Source organism: Dipteris shenzhenensis, chromosome 16 (genome assembly GCF_047967505.1).
Source record: "Dipteris shenzhenensis isolate YYH24624 ecotype China chromosome 16, Dip_SZ_1.0, whole genome shotgun sequence".
NCBI classification, from domain to species: Eukaryota; Viridiplantae; Streptophyta; class Polypodiopsida; order Gleicheniales; family Dipteridaceae; genus Dipteris; species Dipteris shenzhenensis.
This window is the reverse complement of record NC_141611.1, coordinates 40581333-40592715: the sequence shown is the minus strand read 5'-3', so window position 1 is coordinate 40592715 and position 11383 is coordinate 40581333.

Here is an 11383-nt window from a genome sequence, read left to right as displayed (position 1 = left end):
AATCTATAGGTAGTTTGTCTAGACAACCACTAGTGGAGAATGGCAATGATGCCAAACTCATGGTGGCACCTACATAATGATACTGAGATCATCAGGCTCACATGTGGATTGGAATTGGACACCACTCTTTTATGATCATTGGAATATCCCTCCTAGAATAGTAGGGTAAACATTTGTACAAGAGAATGGTAGTGGTGCCAATCTCTTATTAGGCCCTAAGAAATGGCATTGAGAAGCCTAAACTCACATGTGCATTCTTCTATGTAGTGGTCACTGTCTCCGCTGTGCAGAGATCATATGGAATTGTGTCCATCTTTGTGGAGAATGCCACCAGTGGAGAATGGCAGTGGTGCCAATCTCATACCATGACTTGAAAACATGCACAAGGAATCCTAAACTCACATGTGCATTCTTCTATGGAGTGATCATTGTCTTCGCTGTGTAGAGATCATATGGAATTGTGTCAATCTCTGAGATCATCAGACTCACATGTGGATTGGAATAGGACACCACTCTCCTATGATCACTGGAATACCCCTCCTAGAATAGTAGGGTGAACATTTGTACAAGTGGAGAATGGCAGTGGTGCCAATCTCTTATTAGGCCCTAAGAATTGGCATTGAGAAGCTTAAACTCACATGTATGTGCATTCTTCTATGTAGTGATCACTGGAGAATGGTACTGGTGCCAATCTCATACCATGACTTGCAAACATGCACAAGGAATCCTAAAGTCACATGTGCATTCTTCTATGTAGAGATCACTGTCTCCGCTGTGTAGAGATCATATGGAATTGTGTCAATCTCTGAGTTCATCAAACTCACATGTGGATTGGAATCGGACACCACTCTCCTATGATCACTGGAATACCCCTCCTAGTATAGTAGGGTAAACATTTGTACAAGTGAAGAATGGCAGTGGTGCCAATATCTTATTAGGCCCTAAGAAATGTCATTGAGAAGCCTAAACTCACATGTGCATTCTTCTATGTAGTGATCACTGTCTCCGCTGTGCAGAGATCATATGGAATTGTGTCAATCTCTGTGGGGAATGCCACCAGTGGGGAATGGCAGTGGTGCCAATCTCATACCATGACTTGAAAACATGCACAAGGAATCCTAAACTCACATGTGCATTCTTCTATGGAGTGATGATTGTCTCCGCTGTGTAGAGATCAAATGGAATTGTGTCAATCTCTGAGATCATCATCACTCACATGTGGAATGGAATAGGACACCACTCTCCTATGATCACTGGAATGCCCCTCCTAGAATAGTAGGGTAGACATTTGTACAAGTGGAGAATGGCATAGGCCCTAAGAAATGGCATTGAGAAGCCTAAACTCACATGTGCATTCTTCTATGTAGTGGTCACTGTCTCCGCTGTGTAGAGATCATATGGAATTGTGTTAATCTCTGTGGAGAATGCCAACAGTGGAGAATGGTACTGGTGCCAATCTCATACCATGACCTGCAAACATGCACAAGGAATCCTAAACTCACATGTGCATCCTTCTATGTAGAGATCACTGTCTCCGCTGTGTAGAGATCATATGGAATTGTGTCAATCTTTGAGTTCATCAAACTCACATGTGGATTGGAATCGGACACCACTCTCCTATGATCACTGGAATACCCCTCCTAGTATAGTAGGGTAAACATTTGTACAAGTGAAGAATGGCAGTGGTGCCAATCTCTTATTAGGCCCTAATAAATGTCATTGAGAAGCCTAAACTCACATGTGTAGAGATCATATGGAATTGTGCCAATCTCTGTGGAGAATGCCACCAGTGGAGAATGGCAGTGGTGCCAATCTCTGTGGAGAATGCCACCAGTGGAGAATGGCAGTGGTGCCAATCTCTGTGGAGAATGCCACCAGTGGAGAATGGCAGTGGTGCATCCTTCAATGTAGTGGAATGTCAATCTATATGTTCAGTTTGTCTAGATTACCACTAGCGGAGAATGGCAGTGATGCCAATCTCATGCTTGCAACTACACTATGACACTGAGATCATCAAACTCACATGTGGAATGGAATAGGACACCACTCTCCTATGATCACTGGAATACCCCTCCTAGAATACTAGGGTAAACATTTGTACAAGTGGAGAATGGCAATGGTGCCAGTCTCTTATTAGGCCCTAAGAAAGTGCATTGAGAAGCCTAAAGTCACATGTGCAGAGATCACATGGAATTGTGTCAATCTCTGTGGAGAATGCCACCAGTGGAGAATGGCAGTGGTGCCAATCTCATACCATGACCTGAAAACATGCACAAGGAATCCTAAACTCACATCTGCATTGGCACTTTTGCCATTATCCTACTGCAGCCAATAAAATTAGTGGAATGTCAATCTATAGGTTCAGTCTGTCTAGACTACTACTAGCGGAGAATGGCAGTGGTGCCAATCTCATGCTTGCAACTACATGATGACACTGAGATCATCAAACTCACATGTGGAATGGAATAGGACACCACTCTCCTATGATCACTGGAATACCCCTCCTAGAATAGTAGGCTAAACATTTGTACAAGTGGAGAATGGCCGTGGTGCCAGTCTCTTATTAGGCCCGAAGAAATGGCATTGAGAAGCCTAAACTCACATGTGTAGAGATCATATGGGATTGTGCCAATCTCTGTGGGGAATGCCACCAGTGGAGAATGGCAGTGGTGCCAATCTCATACCATGACCTGAAAACATGCACAAGGAATCCTAAACTCACATGTGCATTCTTCTAGGGAGTGATCATTGTCTCCGCTGTTTAGAGATCAAATGGAATTGTGTCAATCTCTGAGATCATCATCACTCACATGTGGAATGGAATAGGACACCACTCTCCTATGATCACTGGAATGCCCCTCCTAGAATAGTAGGGTAGACATTTGTACAAGTGGAGAATGGCAGTGGTGCCAATCTCTTGTTAGGCCCTAATAAATGGCATTGAGAAGCCTAAACTCACATGTGCATTCTTCTATGTAGTGATCACTGTCTCTGCTGTGCAGAGATCATATGGAATTGTGTCAATGTCTGTGGAGAATGCCACCAGTGGAGAATGGCAGTGGTGCCAATCTCATGCCATGACCTGCAAACATGCACAAGGAATCCTATACTCACATGTGCATTCTTCTATAGAGTGATCACTGTCTCCGCTGTGTAGAGATCATATGGAATTGTGTCAATCTCTGAGTTCATCATCACTCACATGTGGATTGGAATCGGACACCACTCTCCTATGATCACTGGAATGCCCCTCCTAGAATAGTAGGGTAGACATTTGTACAAGTGGAGAATGGCAGTGGTGCCAATCTCTTGTTAGGCCCTAAGAAATGGCATTGAGAAGCCTAAACTCACATGTGCATTCTTCTATGTAGTGATCACTGTCTCCGCTGTGCAGAGATCATATGGAATTGTGTCAATGTCTATGGAGAATGCCACCAGTGGAGAATGGCAGTGGTGCCAATCTCATACCATGACCTGCAAACATGCACAAGGAATCCTTTACTCACATGTGCATTCTTCTATGGAGTGATCACTGTCTCCGCTGTGTAGAGATCATATGGAAATGTGTCAATCTCTGAGTTCATCAAACTCACATGTGGAATGGAATGGGACACCACTCTCCTATGATCATTGGAATACCCCTCCTAGAATAGTAGGGTAGACATTTGTACAAGTGGAGAATGGCAGTGGTGCCAATCTCTTGTTAGGCCCTAAGAAATGGCATTGAGAAGCCTAAACTCAGATGTGCATTCTTCTATGTAGTGATTTTTGTCTCCGCTGTGCAGAGATCATATGGAATTGTGTCAATCTCTGTGAAGAATGCCACCAGTGGAGAATGGCAGTGGTGCCAATCTCATACCATGACCTGAAAACATGCACAAGGAATCCTAAACTCACATGTGCATTCTTTTATGTAGTGATCACTGTCTCCACTGTGTAGAGACCATATGGAATTGTGTCAATCTCTGAGATCATCAGACTCACATGTGGATTCTTCTACAAGTGGAGTCTGTCTAGGCTACTACTAGTGGAGAATGGCAGTGGTGCCAATCTCACATGTGCATTCTTCTATGTAGTGATCACTGTCTCCGCTGTGTAGAGTTCATATGGAATTGTGTCAATCTCTGAGATCATCAGACTCACATGTGCATTCTTCTACAAGTGGAGTCTATCTAGACTATTACTAGCGGAGAATGGCAGTGGTGCCAATCTCATGCTTGCAACTACATGATGACACTGAGATCGTCAAACTCACACTACAGCCAATAAATAATCCTACAACAGCCAATAAATATAGTGGAATGTCAACCTACAGGTTTAGTTTGTCTAGATTACCACTAGTGGACAATGGCAGTGATGCCAATCTCATGCTGGCAAATACATAATGACACTGAGACCATCAAACTAACATGTGCATTCTTCTATGTAGTGATCACTGTCTCTGCTATATAGATATCATATGGAATTGTGTCAATCTCTGTGGAGAATGCCACCAGTGGAGAATGGTAGCATACCAAGACCTTAAAAATGGCACAAGGAATCCTAAACTCACATGTGCATTGGCACTTTTGCAATTATACTACTACAACCAATAAAATTTGTGGAATGTCAATATACAAGTTTAGTTTATATAGACTGCCACCAGTGGAGAATGGAAGTGATGCCAATCTCATGCAGATAACTACATAATGACACTGAGATCCTCAAACTCACATGTGGATTGGAATCGGGCACCATTATCCTATGATCCTTGGAATACCCCTCTCAGAATATTAGGGTAAACATTTGTACAAGCGGAGAATGGCAGTGGTGCCAATCTCTTATTGGGCCCTAGACAATGGCATTGTGAAGCCTAAACTTAGAATAGTAGGGTAAACATTTGTACAAGTGGAGAATGGCAGTGGTGCCAATCTCTTATTAGGCCCTAAGAAATGGCATTGGGAAGCCTAAACTCACATGTGCATTGGCACAAGGAATCCTAAACTCACATGTGCATTGGCACTTTTGCCATTATCCCACTGCCATTCTTCGCTAGTGGTAATGTGCATTCTTCTATGTAGTGATCACTGTCTCCGCTGTGTAGAGATCATATAGAATTGTGTCAATCTCTGTGGAGAATGCCACCAGTGGAGAACGGCAGCGGTGCCAATCTCATACCATGACTTGAAAACATGCACAAGGAATTCTAAACTCACATGTGCATTGGCACGATGATCTTGAGGGTCGAAATCCCACAATAACATATATGAGGTGTCTGCTAGGATTGGAAGACGAAGATGTACGTGCACTTCAAGCAGAGATTGAGTCTAAAGAAATAGTCTTGGTCAAGTCAAGCAAAGACAAGGACTCCATTGAAATGTCTCAACGGGAAATGGAGATTAAGCATGATAGAGCCCTGAAAGAAGCGCTCATCAAGGAGTTCAACTCACGTCACCCTTCGCCCCAACATCAAACATGGGATGCCCTTGCAACTTACTTCAAAATTGATTCAATTGTTTATCAGAGCTTCAAGGGTTCATGTGAGTCATGGGTCAAAGAGAAGTTGCAAGTTGGCAAGTCCACACCTGATTTCCCAAAAGCCGCATCAATCTATGTTGATTGGGTGATTAGTTCAATAGAGGGTAACAAGTCTACATCGCAATCTTGTTTTCCTTGGACAATTATTCAAGTGAACATGGAGATGGAGGGGGAGAGCTTTCTAACACATCACTCCAAGGGACAACTTCCAATCAGCTTGTGTGTGCTTGACACCTCAGAGGGATCTGCCAAAGGCATGTGTTGGGATAAGGCTGCCTTCAAGAAGTTGCTCTGTGGCTTGATGGAGACCGTTGCCTCTCCGTCACAGTATGTATTTCTATCATTTATGACAATGACAGAGATGGTAAATCTCAAGGAAGCAATGATAGAGGCTCGATTTTGGCATAGAAGGTTTGTGGGTGTTATCCATGAATCGGATAGTGCACAAAAGGGTTTGTCTGAGACCTTCTATTTTTTGTCATTTGTCAGCTCACATGATGGGTTTGATGGATTTGAGCACATGTTAGAAATCACAAGGCCATACACAATAATTGAGGACAATATTCTTTATTCTGATGAGGGCGATGAGTATGGAAAAGAGGCGGTTGTGAAGCATGGCATCATCAAGGAGTGCATCAGGTGCTATTGTAGTAGGGAACATGAAGTTGTTGTTGACGTCTTTACTAATGGATGTGTGGCATTACAAGCATTGTCAAGCAAAAGAAAAGTGATCTCGCTGGTGAAGACATCCCAACAGGTGACAGACGTCGAGGCTATGTGTGTGGCACATGCATCAAATAATCCCCATATTAAGATTTGCTCTAGCATTGAGAGGCCTCTTGAGACACATAGAGCTGATTCACCTATCGATGAAGGAATTAAAGAGGGTGAGCATCACATTGAAGACTTGCGACCTTTAACTGAAGCAGATCTTGAAGCTATCCCGAAGATTACATTGGAAGATTTGGAGCAAGGTCTTTAGCTACTCATTTATGCCTTGTGTATTCAGTTTCAAAATAATATGACTTTTATGGATTTTCTCGATTGCACATACTCTCATCATATTAAAGATATTAAACATTAGGTATGATAGAATTGTGTGACATAATGACATGGGGAATGGTACTAGTGTCATTCTCCCTATGTCGGGTTATACGTAAGAGGTACTATTAACATTGTATGCGACCTCATATGGAGAATGGAACTAGTGCCATTCTCTCTTTGTGGTTATGTAGAAATGGTAATACTGTTATGTTCCTTTCTTGAATCTATGTTAGTTGAAAGCATTACAGAGATTAAAAATTGTATAATATTAACTATGCTACCAAAGTTTTGATTTGGGTGCTTTCTACAAATCTATTGGACCAAAGTAATACAGTATCTATGCTTTCAGATCATGCATTGTACATTTCTTTTGGGACATGGGGGAGGCACTAGTAGTATTCTCTCCTCCCAATGAGGGCATAGAGAAAGGCACTAGTGGCATTCTCCATAACCTTATATGTAAAATGGCACTAGCACCACCCCAAGAGAAGAATGGCACTATTGCCATTCTCTCTATGAGTTCAGAGAGAAAGGTTGCACTATTTGCATTCTCAATTGACCTTTAGAGAGATTGGCACTTTTTCCATTCCCCAAAAATACAATGGAATCAGTGAACGACGATGGATAATGTTCATACTTTATTGTTATTTATTAGTTTCATATGCTTTTGTGCTTCGACATTGTTGAATACACTCTAAAGAATCAAAATATTTCTATATTCCTCAACTTCCACAGGGACCAATGATGCATGGAAGGATGTGGAGACATCAAATGTAGAGGACAACATACCACCAGTTATGGGGACTATCAATTACGCGATGGATGCAGGAGGTATAGAAGAAAACATAACCCCAAAAATGGAGAAAATTGCAAGGAATATCACGAATCCTATACTCTTAGAAGAGAACATGGATGAACGTACTGTCTCAACATTGGGGACAAAACTAGATAATCTTATTGTTGTTGCAAACATGCATGAAATCATAGCGCCTGACAATTTGGATGAGTCAGAAGCTAGCAACTTCAAGGAGAATTTGGATCTATATCCACATACAATTTCTTTGGATATGCCACGATTAACAATCATATTAGACTTGAATGGCCTGTTATTAAGTCGCTGCCTATTCAAGTCTCCAATACATCCGTCTATTATGCATGGCAAAAATAGTTATATGGTTGTTCATCCTGGGTGCATAGAATTTCTTAAAATCTTGCTACAAAGATTTAATGTAGGTATCTGGTCAATTGCGATGGAGCATAACGTACTTGATATGGTAGGAAAGCTGCAAAATTATGCAAATGAGAGCCTCCCTTTCTTTGCTATATGGTCTCAGCAAGGATGCTACACTTACAGTAAGACAAGGATAAATAGGCTTGACAAGGTTGGTGTTGAGGCAATGTTCAAACCCTTAGCAAAAATCTCAAAGGCATTTGGATGTGAGGCTAGAAGGACAATCCTTGTTGATGACTCCCCATACAAGGCTTGCATTAGCCCTCCATCAAATTGCATATTTCCTTCAACGTTTGATGTACAAGACAAGGATGATAATATTCTATTGAGAGAGTTGATGCCGTACTTACTACAACTCGATGAGACTAGAGATGTGCGCAGCATGATTGAGACAAATCGGTATGGACAATTACCTGTGATGGAGGGGCATAAGGATTTCAACCTTGTCCAGAAAGTAATTGATGAATGGAGGGAGGAAAATCATGCATGGTCAAGAATGGAATATAAAACAAGAAATCTTCCTCTTGCAGATCAACTAAGAGAGAGGGATATAGGTGGTAGGGCAACCCATGGTGGTGATGGCCAGGTGCCTAAACTCAATGCATCCCAAATAAGACTTTTAAGGAATGCTCCACAACTCTCTAGCATGAATGCTATGCAAGTTTCTCAATTGGCTATAGACCTAGGGTACAAAGGTCGCTATATCAAGAAATACATTGCTAAGGGCTACATAACCCGACTACAGAATGCATATTTTTCATGAAGGTACATATGTCAAAGTGTTTTTTGATTTTATCTCAATATATATAATTGTTGTTGTAGCTAATTGAATTTGTCTTTTGTGATGTAGATAGATATACGTTCAAATCAAGCTTGAGTAGGTACATACCAGAACGAGATCCATTTGGACCACCAAAGTTACCTGTCCCTATCAACGAAGTGTTCTGGATAAAAAATGTGGCTTTCGAGGTGCAAAGTCAACCATTACAGGAGCTGGCTTGGGCTTGTTTGTGCATGGCTCCATCAAGAGAGGGACTACTATTCTCCATTATGGAGGTGACAAGTACTCCTACAGAGACTGGAAGGAATTATGTAGAGTTCATCCAAGGCTAAAGAAGTACTCGATCCAAGAGGACCCTACTGTCCCTATGAAGGATATGGTGCATATTGTTGGTGATGTTCAATATGGCAATGTGGCAGGATTTATTAACAGCAATAGAAATACCAATGTAAAGCCAAATGTTTGTTATGTATTTTCCCCTGATGTTCCACCTTGGTATGACCCCATGATGAACATAGATATTGCAGAATATGGTCACATTTGTATTGAATCCATAGATGATATACATGCAGGAGAGGAGCTATTTGCAGACTATGAGTTTTGAATAACAACATTGTATATCTTTATACAATCATTACTTATGGGAATTACTACTTTCTTGCCAACTATGTAAATTGGTGCGTAATTGTTGTGTGTGAATAATATGCAAACATGTTCATAACTACAGTGTCTCTCGTGCCATTCTTTCCGGTGCCATTCTCTTTGGGGCTAGAAATTGAGAGTTTCTTTGGAATCATGATTTATTTCAGGGATTTCAATGGTGTATCAACAAGTTATGTTTTCATCCTAAAGTGTACTTTTTTACTTTGCAATGAGTAATCAACATGACATGTAAAGTTATTTTTTTGTAATGCTAGTCAGTCCAAACATTGAAAGTGCACAATAAATAATTGTCATTGCCACCTAAATTACATCAAATGCTTGTCATTGCCCATTGATTTTCCATCAACTACATATCTTGCATTCAATCTCCTCAACTACATATCTTGATTTTCCATCAACTGCATATCTTACTAAGTTAAAGATCCTGTGCGTTTTCATTGCAATACTCATGGTTATTAATTACACTCTACATTTTTTAAACGGTGTTTTGGAGATTTTCAAATGAGAATGCTCACAACAAAAGCGAGTCTCAATATCAATGGAAATTCCAGAATTATGAAGGTGTTTTTGAACATCACTATGGCTCACGAGATGAATCTAACTCAAATGGGTTTCAAAGTTTATTATTATTTTGATGATAACGTAGTTTAGACACTGATATTCTATTTATTATTTGAGAATGTAGTTGATATTTCACACTTCATGAATGGCTATCTAGTCTATTTTCACATATTTCTCCTGTTTTTTCATTGAGGGGAGCTACAATTTCTTCCAAAATTGCCATTCTGGGAATTGGGTTTTTCCCCGAATTGGGAATTGGAAATGGCATTGAGAAGCCTAAACTCACATGCTCATTCTTCTATGTAGCGATCACTGTCTCCGCTGTGTAGAGATCATATGGAATTGTGTCAATCTCTGTGGAGAATGCCACCAGTGGAGAATGGTAGTGGTGCCAATCTCATAACATGACCTGCAAACATGCACAAGGAATCCTAAACTCACATGTGCATTCTTCTATGTAGAGATCACTGTCTCCGCTGTGTAGAGATCATATGGAATTGTGTTAATCTCTGAGTTCATCAAACTCACATGTGGATTGGAATCGGACACCACTCTCCTATGATCATTGGAATACCTCTCCTAGAATAGTAGGGTGAACATTTGTACAAGTGGAGAATGGCAGTGGTGCCAATCTCTTATTAGGCCCTAAGAAATGGCATTGACAAGCCTAAACTCACATGCTCATTCTTCTATGTAGTGATCACTGTCGCCGCTTGTGTAGAGATCATATGGAATTGTGTCAATCTCTTATTAGGCCTTGGAATGTCAATCTATAGGTTTAGTTTGTCTAGACAACCACTAGTGGAGAATGGCAGTGATTCCAAACTCATGGTGGCACCTACATAATTATACTCTAATTATACTGAGATCATCAGACTCACATGTGGATTGGAATCGGACACCACTCGCCTATGATCATTGGAATACCCCTCCTAGAATAGTAGGGTAAACATTTGTACAAGAGAATGGTAGTGGTGCCAATCTCTTATTAGGCCCTAAGAAATGGCATTGAGAAGCCTAAACTCACATGTGCATTCTTCTATGTAGTGGTCACTGTCTCCGCTGTGTAGAGATCATATGGAATTGTGTTAATCTCTGTGGAGAATGCCAACAGTGGAGAACGGTAGTGGTGCCAATCTCATACCATGACCTGAAAACAAGCACAAGGAATCATAAACTCATGTGGATTGGCAGTTTTGCCATTATAGAATGCCACCAGTGGAGAATGGCAGTGGTGCACAAGGAATCCTAAACTCACATGTGCATTCTTTTATGTAGTGATCACTGTCTCCGTTGTGTAGAGATCATATGGAATTGTGTCAGTCTCTGAGATCGTCAAACTCACATGTCGATTGGAATCGGACACCACTCTCCTATGATCACTGGAATACCCCTCCTAGAATAGTAGGGTAAACATTTGTACAAGTGAAGAATGGCAGTGGTGCCAATCTCTTATTAGGCCCTAAGAAATGTCATTGAGAAGCCTAAACTCCCATGTGCAGAGATCATATGGAATTGTGCCTATCTCTGTGGAGAATGCCACCAGTGGAGAATGGTAGTGGTGCCAATCTCATATCATGACCTGA